The sequence below is a fragment of the Vicugna pacos genome, chromosome 2 (assembly GCF_048564905.1).
Source record: "Vicugna pacos chromosome 2, VicPac4, whole genome shotgun sequence".
Lineage (NCBI taxonomy): Eukaryota > Metazoa > Chordata > Mammalia > Artiodactyla > Camelidae > Vicugna > Vicugna pacos.
Window position 1 is genome coordinate 123,061,725 of NC_132988.1, and position 12,601 is coordinate 123,074,325.

The following is a 12,601-nucleotide window of genomic DNA, read 5'->3' on the forward strand; positions in this document are numbered from 1 at the left end:
GTAGTAGAATGGTTAGCTTAGCCACAACTGCACTGGAGAACAGCAGGTAGAGTAGGCCTTCCCGAAGGTGGTGAGCCACTGGCACAGGCGTTATCCTCTCCTGGGTCAGCACCCCGGGTCCTGTCCCGGCAACCGGGCGCCGGGGAAGGCCGGCGCTTCCGCCTGGCCCGCAGGTTTTAAGCCAGCGGCTTCCGCGCCGGCCCGGAAGCCGCCCCCAGTCCCAGCCTGGGCGTCACGGTTACGTCCGGCGCGTCCTCGGGCTGACGCAGGCGCACCTTTGTCGGCCCTTGTGCCCATTGGCGCGGCTGCGGCGCGTCCCTCACTCTAGAAGCGCGGACATTTCCGCTGGTGGTGGTCGCGGGGCCCCGGGGGCCGAGGCTGCGGCTGGGGCTTCGGGGCGGACGGGGGCTCGGCGCTGTGGAGACGCGCTAAGCAGCCTGCGGGGTGCGCGGTTCTCCAGCGCTCTGGCCTCGCGGCCCGCCGGCCGTCACAGTCCACCGCTGCCCGCACCCGCGGAGCCCCTGCCCCTGCCCCTGCCCTCCTCGCCGTTTTCCTCCCCTGCGTCCGCGTCCACCCCTCTTCTGCGTCCGATCCGTCTCTCCTTTCCTCAGGATCCGCTCTCTGGCCTGAATTGTCGGTATCACTTCTCTGTTATTGTCACCACCATTTGCCCTTGTTCTATCTTTTCAGCCCTTGTCTTTGACTCAGCCTGTCCCGCTCTCTTCTGTCTCCAGTAAATAATACGCCGGACTGGGTTGCTTAAGGAGGTGGCATTTCCCCCGCTACCCCTGCCCAAGTTTTGATGGAGCCTCTGCCTTTTCCTATTCCATTGTAGTGGACTAAGGCCGATGAAAGAAATTTCTCTCCTCCAGCAGTTTCAATCCATTTTTCTTGCTCTATTGTAATATCCGAGAATTGGCTTGGAGAGAATTTAAAAAATCGTGATTTTTTTTTAATCAATATGTCATAGCCGCCTTCTAGACCTTTCTAAGCCACAATTTGACAAAAGTAATTAGTGATTTTTTTCTTGAGAATTCACTTAAAACACAATTTCAAGTAGCTAAAAACTTAAATCTTTACAATGGAGGGATTGACAGTCTTAATAGTCTAGTGCTCAGTGGTATTGCCTGTTGTATTGAAGGATTTGGTTGGTTTTGAAAGTTTGGTAGAAAGTGGAATGATGATGATCATGGTTTTGGAAGAGAAAAGGCAAGAGCATTGAGCTAGGAAACCAGTTTTAGGAATTCTGGTCTTAGCCAGCTCTAACTACTGGTTGCCTTTGTGTGGGCTTTGAACAGTTTATTACTTTTGGATCCTTGATGATTAGAAATTAATCCTTGGGTTTTTGGGGTTTTTTCCCTTTTAGTAACAACATTTAACATTAACGTATGCACTGTTCTGAGCTTTGTATTCCTATGAATTTATCTAGTCCACACTACATCCCTCTGAGATAGGTACTATTTATTATTGTCTTCACATTAGACATGAGAGCACTACAGCAAAGACTGGTTAAATGATTTGCCCAAGAACACTATGTTGAAAATAGTGAAAGCAGGTCTCAAGTTCAGGCAGCTGCTTGAGTATTAGGCTGTGGTACTCATAAGACCTGAACCAGGCCACCTTTTAAGTCTCTTCTGATCAGATTCTACATGTCCAATAGCCAAGAATAATAATTCTTTGAAAAAGACCCTCCCCCTTCTCCTGCCAGTTTGGCTTATTGTAATCAGAAAATACATTCTTTAAAATTTTGAAACAAAATGCTTTGATAAATTCTTACACTGTTTTATTAAATTTGACTAGAGAACTATTTTTAAAGAATCCAGTTATGAATTCTTTATAAAATAGCTGGTCATCCCTTGATGTACGTTTATATTTGTTTACAGGTCTTGTAATTCATTTTAAAGCCACATTCAGATTGGATTATTTATACCACTCTTCACTTGTAAATAATTTTGAATTGCTTTAGTGTAACAGTGCTTATTCATTTGTCAGCAAATACTACTTAATTTACAGTGTTTTGAAAATAAGAAAATTTAACATTCTTAATTTTTAGCCTTATGCACTGTTCTGAAGCTTCTGAGTTTTTAAGGCCTCTGCTAAGGGATTAAAAATTCTTGTCAATTTAAGAGGTCCATGGTTTGATAGTATATTATGGAAATAATATTTGTTCTTTTTCAAGAAATTGCTGATTTTGAGAAATTCGAAGACAGTTTCTAATCATCAAGGAAATTTAGGTGTTAATGTTTGGAAATGGACAATTTACTTATACAAATAACAATACTAAATTAAAATTTTTTATTACTCAGTATACCTTAATTGCTATTAAAAAAGGAAAAGCAAATATATCAAGGGAGAGTTGTTGCCTGGGAGAGGCCAGCCAGTTTGCAGCCTAGAGGTCTTCCAAAGTGGTATCTCATTGAGTTCCATTCAACAAAATTTTCCCTTGGCATTGTAAGTTGTGTAACGAATATTGTCAGTCCCTGAAGGTGGTTGGGCTTTGCAAGTTAAGTCACACTAAACTGGAGTATGTGAAAATTACCAAGTTCCTTAATGTTTTTGTGCCCTCTTTTATTTATCTGTAAATGGAAATGCCAGGGTACTCAACCTCACTGGGTGTTTTAAATGAGTTGATATGTGTTAAGAGCTTGACTGCCTAGCACCCAGCAAATGTTGGTGCTATTCCTTCATGTTATCATATTTATGATTGGGGAGCAGTGATTGGAGAGGTTTGGAGGCAGACACCTCACTATTATTTTCCGGTAGACCACTTATTATTCCTTTACCTTGCAGATAGCAGCATTTTGATTTAATAGACTTGATTTAAGCTAATACTTGTAGTATGATTTAAGTTTTTCCTTCAGTGTAGAAAGTCATTTCAAATATCTTAATCTAGGTGAATTCCTTCAGTCATTTGATCTAATTTGTTTTTTCTTCACGTTTATTGGCAGTCCAAGAGCTCAAGCCTGGGACAATGGTGTACATTCCCTGCATTGTCATTCCAGTTTTGCCCTGGGTCTACAAAAAATTTCTGGAGCCATATATATACACCCGCTGATTTCCCCTTTTGTTAGTTGTATATGGCCTAGGAAAGCTGTACGAGAATCCAACGATAAAAGCAAAGGCAAAGTAGACTATAAGGTAAGAACGTTAAAATGCCTTGAATGAGCGGGGGGTTGCAGGGGCTGGGGTACAGGGTAAAATACTTGGCTTTTGGGAATGCAAGTTCTTCAGACAAAACCTTCATTAATGTGTCTACATTTCCTTCTTTTTTAAAATAGAGATTTGGGGTTTTTTATTTAAACAGTTAACATTTGTTTAAACTAAGGTTTTAAACTAGACCTCTGATTTATGAGTTTGCTCTTTGCTTTATAGCCAAGATAATAACCAGTATTTCCTGGCTGGTAAGAGTAATGCTAAATAGTTAATAGAAGACAAGAGATGATACTAAAATAAGCCAGTTTCACTGATTGATAACTTTAATGAGATACTTAATTGGTAGGATCATAGAGTATTTTTTTTAAACAATAAGTTATTTTTTTTAATGAATAGGCAATTTAGTTGTCTTTTAGCAATGGTGCTTGCCAAATTCAACTTTGGTTTTGTTCAGCTGCACAAATTTAGCCATCCTGCACGTTTCTGGAAGTTCTATCATTCTGGACTTCGTTGTCTGTTTTTAAAGAGAATATCTCTTATAGTGTCTGTCTTTTAAATATTATTACATTATTACAACTAATATCTAAAATGATTTTTCATTTCAGGGTGCAGACATAAATGGGTTACCAACAAGAGGACCAACAGAAATCTCTGAGAAAAAGAAAGACTAAAGTGATTGTCCTAAAGGATCTCATTGTTTTAAAAATGGACCTGATGATATGAAGCACCTTCCTTGTAATTGTCTCCGATCTTTTTCTCAGACCAGAATTCAGGGTAGATAATTTAGATATTTACCTGACACTACTCTGGTATTTGTATTTGAAATGTAGTTAATTATATTTAATTATCTCATTCCTGAGTTCCTTTTTCATTAAAGTAGCTTTCATTGCTTTTATTGCAGTTATTAAAATATGAATAAATAGAACGTTTGTGCCCGTAGACATTGTTACTTAATCAATGCCTAAAAATCCTTGGGCCTCTACCTTTTATTCAAGTTCTTCAAATTTGAGGAGTACAGTTTTACTGTGAAACAGTGCAGTGAGACTGTGCTATGAAATGAAAGGTAGTTTTTGGAGATAATGAAACATAAAGATGTAATTACTGTCCAAGTCAGTGGAGCAGCTTATCTGAGAGAGTAGTAATTACTGTTTATTGCTCTGAGGAAGACAGAAAAGACAGGGAACTAGGGGAAACTTCTCTGAAAAATGGAACATCTTTTACATAAATGTTTAGTGTATATTATAAAATTCTAATCCTTGTCACATTCCTTTCCTCCTACAAATGTATTAAACATTCAGTTTAGCTTGTGGTTCTTTTTCCTTTTAATATTTAAATGTTTAAAAGGAAGGGTTTTCTTGTTTTTTGTTTTTTGTTTTTACCACATCAGAAAGCAATATTATAATGGTGTGATGGCACTCAGGTAGTTATAGGACAACAATATTTTCTTTTTTTTTAAAGAGTAGATTATATCAATTATTTTGTATCAATTATTTTGTTGCATAACAAGATGCTCTAAAATTAGTGGTTCTCAACCAGAGTGACGTGACTGAGCAGTTCTCGCCTGGTCTGGGCCTCTCTACTTGGTCTTTCACCCCTAGGCTTCTTCAATATGTAAATATTCAAAGATGATGAGACATACCTTTATATAATATTTATTCTCTCTGAAGCAAAGAGAGATTAGAAGGGACTCCTCCCCTTGGGTCCCCAGTGAAGTCCTAGGTCCTAACCAAGGCTTTGTTAAGCTATGTATGTGTCTGGTCAAGTCATTGATCCAACTAGGACTTCATTTGATTCAAATGAATGTGTTTCAGCTTCTCTGCCCTAGCCCACCTGAGGGATAAATTCCCTTTAGCGACTAAATCCAGTTGATCTAGTTCTTTTATTTAAGATATAAATACTATTATGAAAATAGCAGACGTTCATAGTAAAACAATATAAGAGCAAGTGAAGTGAAAAGTTAATGTTTTTTTCCTACTCTCATTCCCTTATTCTAGCTCCACAGGTATAACCAGTGTTAGCTTTCTTTTTTACCCCAGTGTTAGCTTTTCATACAGCCTTCTAGCAACTTTTTTAAAATTAGTTTTTATTAAATACATCATTTTAAAAAATCAAATAATATTGCAAGGTTTATAATGTCCCTAATCCCTTAGTTTCCAAAGGCTTTCCTCTGGGGAAGGCACAGCTCAAGTGGTAGAGCACATGTTCATGCATAAGGTCTTGGGTTCAATCCCCAGTGCCTCCTCCAAGAATAAATAAATAAACCTAATTACCTCCCCCCACCAAAAAAAAAAATACCAAAGGCTTTACTCACTCAGCTATTGTTTTTGTCTTATGATTTATCTCCATATTTCTAAATGATACATAGATAGCTGTAGTTTTTAGAGATACCAACTTTAAATATTATTGACTTCTGCCATGATTGAGATACAGCTGTCTTACAGTATTTCCCTCTCCTTCTCCCATACGTCTTCCAAATGTTTTTGTAAATTTTGGTTAAGTCCTTGATCATTGTGTATATATATCATCATGAGTGTTCCAGAAGTCTTTCATTTGCCCCTCCAGATCTCTGCTCCCTTCACCCTGCTCTCCTGCTCAAGAAAGATGTATGGACTACTACAGCTGGGACCTCTGGGTTCTGTTGGGTTTGGCCAGTGAGATCTGCAGCAGGAGATGGGAGGGAGGGAAGGAGCCAGGTCAAGGTATTTATTCCCTTGGCTCCTTCCCTTCAAGGCCTCTTCAGGCCAGGTGTGTTCCTGAGCCAAAAGTCACTACCTCCAGGTGGCCAAGTCCACATGACTCCTTTCAGTTTCCACTAACCTCTCCCTCTCCTTGCCCTTCTGGGGCTCAGGGTGATAGCATCTATGACTACTTGCTCGGCGCCACGTCTTTATCTCAAGGGTGCCATCTGCGTCTTGCTGGGACACTGGTAGGATGAGCATGTGAACACTGGTCACTGCATAGATTGTGAGTATAGTGCTTTTGAGTTTCCCTTCACATAAAGCATTGCTTCCTGCAGTTACTCCGCTTTCTCCTGGTACACTCCCTCCGTTGGCTAGTTGTCGCCCAGGCCTGGTGCACAGCGACAGTCTTGGGGACTTTCCTCTCCCTCTCCCCTGTAGGATCTCCTGTATCCTGGATCTCACGTCTTCCTCTTTCTTAGTTTACTTCCTCAGTTTTTCTAATTCAATACTCTTAAGTGGTTAAAATGGATGTTTTTGCTAAGTGATCCCCCAGATCATTCCAGTTCACTTAAACCTACTTTCTGAGAATTACTGGTCTTCTAAGGCCTTTTCTACTTCTAGCAGTCTCCCACTGGAGCACTGGTTCCCAGTCTTGTATTTTACGTACTGGGAAAAAAATATTTTTTTTTAGTTGAGGGGACTGATACACAGTTGTCGACTTTTTGTTTTGCCAAACAAGAATATATTTAAAGCTGTGATTTATTATCACCATTATTTCATTTAAAAAAAGCCATTTTTGATACCAAGAGTGAAGAGGAACATAGAATAGGGGATAACAATAGCCCATCAGTGTGAATACGTTTATAAAAGTTAGCTATTTTTATGAAAAATTCAGTTTTCTCCATGTTTTTCTTTTTATGGTTGGTGAAAACTTTTATCACCTGTCCTTGGACCCGATTTGGTAACCACTATTCTATACCACACAAGTGTTCTCTTGCCTCATAATACCAATCCTAACAGATACAGATAATCTATATTTCAGGGTTGCTTTCCTAGTAGAGAACAAGAAGAGATGGAGTCTGGAATTGAACAGGAAGAGAGATGCTTGAGCCCCAGGGAGTATCTTTCTGTGCTCTGACTGGACAACAAACAAATACCTAAGTAGTTCCTCTCTACCTGTGATTCTAAATCTCCATCAATTAATCAAAATATCTCATACTGACCCATGACTTTTGTAACATGCTTTTTAGTCACATTGCTTATTATTATTGTTGACCCCAAACTGCTATCTATGCCTCTTAAGTAGCTTTTAGTTCTTTCTTCTCCTCTCCATTTCTATGTCCTCAGTTTCAATTTTTTAACTGTTTATCTTAACTACTTCAGTGATTATTTTTTCTCTTCCTTATCTCACATCTAGATTTTGAAGTAGCAAATGGGAGTGGACATGTCCAAATCATGCTTGTGATGATGATGGGAACCAGTTTGGATCCCACTGTCTACATGTCCTGAAGGTGTTGATCAATTTTTGCTGATTTCTTTGGCCTATTTAGTGTTCATTATGTCTCTTTTCTATCCTCTATTTTATATCTCGATTGCTTTTATTTTTTATGTGCAAAAATGTATTTAATTGTTATTCTTTAATAAGCATGGACTGCTGCTCTCACCCTCAAACAGAACATGTCTTTGTGGACTGATGCTGTGCCTCATCCCAGAATTCATCTTTTTCACTTAATAAGTACACAGGCTTTTCACCCCACTTCTGCTAAGGCACTATATTCAGTCCCAGTTCACACAGTTTTCAGTTTCTGAATATGAAGGCAAGTGAAAGCATCTTCAAATAGAAGACCAGGAGAAGTCAAAAAAGAAAAAAGAAAAAAATCTCTGATTGGGAGCATAAAAAGTTTACAAACACCTGAACAAGTCAAACCACAGACTGCATCTTGGAAAAATGTAATGATGGGAAATTTCCAAGCCCTGAGGGGAACTGAGAGGCAATTCTGCAGGTTTATGGCCTCTTGGGAATTTCCAATTAGAAGTCAAGGAGGAAACTTTTGCTTCTTTATTTATTTTTTCCTGGAGACCATGTTGAAGACAGTGCTTGAGAAGCAGCAGGGAAAATTCTCAACCTCATCTGCCAGAGTTGCCCTTCCTCCCGCTCTTAGTTGTAGAAGTAAGACTTGGGCCCATACTTCATATTTTGGCCAGCTAGAGGATGGACTTTCCTATAGAGAATAAGAGATTGTCATTACCAGAATTCTCAAGGAACAGAGACATGATGAGATTTGTAACTCACATTTTTGCATATTCAGAAAGGATTTTAAATTGGGATGTAGTACTTGAAAGTACGGGTATCGTGATGCAGGCTACCAGGTTTAAGGCAGGCTAGGGTCTGTCATGTAACTGTGCACACGTGGGCCAGCTGTACAAATTTGTTTGCGCTCAGAGGGTTTATTTTTTAATGGAGATTATATGTTAACAAGGCCAAAGGATTTGGAAACAATACATACGGAGTTAATTGGACAACACTTGATGCAACTTAAGTGCTCAATAATTAGCAGCTATTTGAATGCAAACATTTTTTGGAGGGCTAGGAGTACCTTTTCAAGTCTAAAAATTAGACCTATCTTCAGTTTTTCATCTTCAAATTAAACCCACATAACTATGAAATGCAGCAAATGAATCATTGTGTCATAGGTAGTCAATAGCATGTTTTTGTTACTTTATATATTCTCATTTATCCTTCATCCTCTAACATGGTCCTTTGTCTTGGTGTTTTAGGTTAAAAAGTGGAATTTTTGAGGCTATATGAATAATATCATCATAGAAGCAATGTAACTCAAGTGCCGTTTACCATTTAGACTTATTGATATGCAATATAGCACTTAATATTCCCACAAAAAACTGCTAAAAGTGGCCCAGGGAAGGACATGAAAGGTAAGATGGAGTGTCTTACTCAAGTCCCAGAGTGTAGTCTTCTGATTTTAAATTTGCCCATTTAATTTTCCCCACGTGCACTTGATATCACAAATAGCATTTGACTTCTGCTTCAGAACTGTTCAGGCTATTTAAACGGGTGAAGTTCTCAACTGCTTTAGTGCTAGTTGTCATGGTTTTGTCTCTCCTGAAATGAGCTAAGTCACTAAGACAACAGATGGAAAGAAGGCTCAGGCATCCATCAGGAAGGACACAGGTGGAAACCTAGACAATTAGTTTTTTTCCAAATTCCAGAAATAGAGTATAAAAGTTGAGACATTTAGATAAATCAGCAGAGCAATACTGAGGGGAGAGAAAGGGTCTGAAATCTGAAGAGAACATATTTCTCAGACTATGAAGGAAAGGAATATGCTTAGCTAGACAGAAGAAGAATAAATCTTTTATGAAATAATAATCCTGGATCAAATGTACAGAGGATTTAAGGAACTTATCAGGGAGAGTAATCAGAATGGAGTTTTAAATCTATTCATTTAAAGTTAAAATATAATGAAAAAACACTGCTTATGATGACAACTGTACTACTAATTTCTCATACAATTTTGAATATTATACTTACCATTTAATACTGTATAATTACTATGTAACATACTACATAGTACTATGTAATAGTACAATTACTATGTATATTACATAATATATCAACTTCAAAGTTGAAAGAGGAATTTCTCTGTCATTTTCAGAATGATCAATGCTGCAATAGGGTTGTTGCTGAAACAAATGGGAAGGAAACAGTGAGCAGTGGTAAGAGTCAGGAGGCAAAATTTCCAGGGTCACAGATCCAAGACATGGCCCAGAGCCCACAGTTTCTGGTTTGAGGGGACCTGAGCGATCTCCTGTGCAGCTCCAGCATTTAAAGAATATGACTATCAAGAAAGGAAAGACCATGGGGTCTTCAATGAGAGGTACAGACAGAACAAGCTGTTCCATGTAGGAGTATATGAAGTGAAAACTGGTATCAGAGTCAGTACAGAGGATGGGAGGGCTGGGCCCACGGTGCAGCTGTCTGTGGATGGTTTACAGAAGGTAAGCCCTTTCAGTATTAGACTCCGTGTTACGTTAGCATGTTGGCTCCACCTATGCAAATTAATTGCCCTGGGTGGATAATAAAATTACCCTCAAACCTCATCTTTTTCTGAACAAATATTTAGATCGTGAAAAATATGGTGTTGTGTGTTTTAAACTTGATTTTTCATGTTAAATTTTTTATAATTATACCAAAATATCTTTTGAAAATTTAAAAATCCCTACCATTTTTACATGTTTACTTCTGATTTTAAAATAATATTAAAATGTCTGAGCAGGGTTATCACAATGTTTTTGTTGTTTTTCTCATTTAGCACGTAAAAATGTCTCACCATCTTTGTCCTTTTATTACTAGTGTCTTACTCATAGCATATTTTGCTACTAGTCTGTAGTAGACTGATTTACATAAACATTTTATCATTCAACATTTTAGATATTTCTGAATTTTTACTATTATAAATGACATCATCTTTCACTAAAAAACTTACACCACCTCATTTTACTTTTAGAACAATTTTTAGGGTTAAGGCTACTAGTATAAGGAATATAAACATGTTTATGATTCTGAAAATAACTGCTAAAACATTTCCTAATAAGATTAAATAAATGAAGCAGCTTCATTACAATTTAGGTTTGATATAATTAAAAATATGATTTAGAAACATACTTTTTTCATATGATAGATTCAATTCTCCAGCTCACTTTGTGTGTATAAACATCCCTGTAAAATCATGCCTATATCAACATTTCACATCTTCCACTCAAATTGTACTTTGCAAACAATGTTCGTAAGAAGTGTCTTGTTTGACTCTCAGGGGCCAGCAGCCTGGACAAGCGTTACTTGCCTATTCTTATTTTATGAGCGAGGACTCAGAGGCTTTGTGGTTTCTTCAATGACACGTAATCACTACATTTTTGGTATCAGGAACTGAACAATTATGATATTATTTTAAATTAGCTTTTTATTTGGGAGTAATTTTAGATTAATAGAAAAGTTGCAAGCTATTATAGAGGGTTCTGATTTCGCCTCCTCAGTTATTTTCCCCTCATATTCATCACCCAACATTACCAGGAGTATATTTATGAAAACTATGACATGAACGTTGATACATTACTCTTAATGAAACACCAGATTTTATTCATATTTTACTAATCTTTCCACTACTGTCCCTTTTCTGTTCTAGGATTCAATCCAGGACAACAAAATGCATTTAGGATAATTACCTTTTAAATTATTCCAAATCAATAGACTTACCATATGACCCAGGAATCCCACTCCTGGGCTTGTATCCAGAAGGAAATCTACTTCAGGATGACACCTGCACCCCAATGTTCATAGCAGCACTATTTACAATAGCCAAAACATGGAAACAGCCTAAATGTCCATCAACAGGTGACTGGATAAAGAAGATGTGGTATATTTATACAATGGAATACTACTCAGCCATAAAAACTGACAACATAATGCCATTTGCAGCAACATGGATGCTCCTAGAGAATGTCATTCTAAGTGAAGTAAGCCAGAAAGAGAAAGAAAAATACCATATGAGATCGCTCATATGTGGAATCTAAAAAACAAAAACAAAAACAAACAAACAAACAAAAACAAAGCATAAATACAGGACAGAAATAGACTCATGGACAGAGAATACAGATTTGTGGTTACCGGGGTGGGGGTAGAGGGTGGGAAGGGATAGACTGGGATTTCAAAATTGTAGACTAGATAAACAAGATTACACTGTATAGCACAGGGAAATATACACAAAACGTTATGATAAATCACAGAGAAAAAAATGTGACAATGAGTGTGTATATGTCTATGAATGACTGAAAAATTGTGCTGAACACTGGAATTTGACACAACATTGTAAAGTGATTATAAATCAATAAAAAATGTTAAATAAATAAATAAATAAATAAATAAATAAATAAATAAATAAATAATTCCAAATCAAAACCCTTGTGATCATAAACTCTGAGGACACCATACTCTCCATTGTCAAAGCTTTAACAATAATGTTAGAAATTTCTTTTATCTGAAAAAAAAGAGAGGCTTGATTTGTTTATATTTAATGAGCATTTTGATTCTAAAATAGTGTTTCTCTGAGAAACCCCCCAAGTAAGGAAGTAGAGAGCCTAAGAATTATTTAACTGTTAGATTAATATAGAATCTTGGTTTTCATTTCCAGCCTTCATTCTATTTGATTTTATTTGTAAAATGAAGCTGCCTGAAAAAGAGGTGGACACATGAGGGTCTGAAGGCCACAATCATTTATTTCAGAGATTATTAAAGATATTCAAAAGTGTTGCAGATTTAAACAGTACCATTTATGCATTCTGACCAATAAAATATTTTATATTTGTGAATAAGTCAAAAATGAGTAAAGCTATTTTTCAGCCCTGGCATGGTAAAGCAGAAATTAGGAATAAAAGCATTCTCATTTCCACTCTGTGTCAATTGCTTTGGGGGCTTGTTCTTACCGTTTATAATTTTCTCCAGTGCATCTAAATGCATAAATGGTTTTATGAGCACAGCCTTATCTGATTTTCGCAAGGACTCTCTCAGGAGGCACTATTATTATACCCAGTTCCAGAATAGAATCTGAGTCCTTGAGAATTTTAAGTAACTTTTCTTATCACATACTCTACCTTAGTAGAAGAGCCTGGATTTGTACCGAGGTCTCTGTGCACCTGGAGCTGGTGCTCTTCATCATTTCATTCCATCGTCTCTCTTGTTTTGATCTGAGGAT

The 12,601-nt window shown here is 37.6% G+C and overlaps 1 pseudogene; it reads left to right on the top strand.

The window, feature by feature from the left end:
- The first annotated feature begins 371 nt into the window (after positions 1 to 371).
- On the top strand, positions 372 to 11,170 carry LOC140688515 (UPF0729 protein C18orf32 homolog; annotated as a pseudogene).
- The last annotated feature ends 1,431 nt before the right edge of the window (positions 11,171 to 12,601 follow it).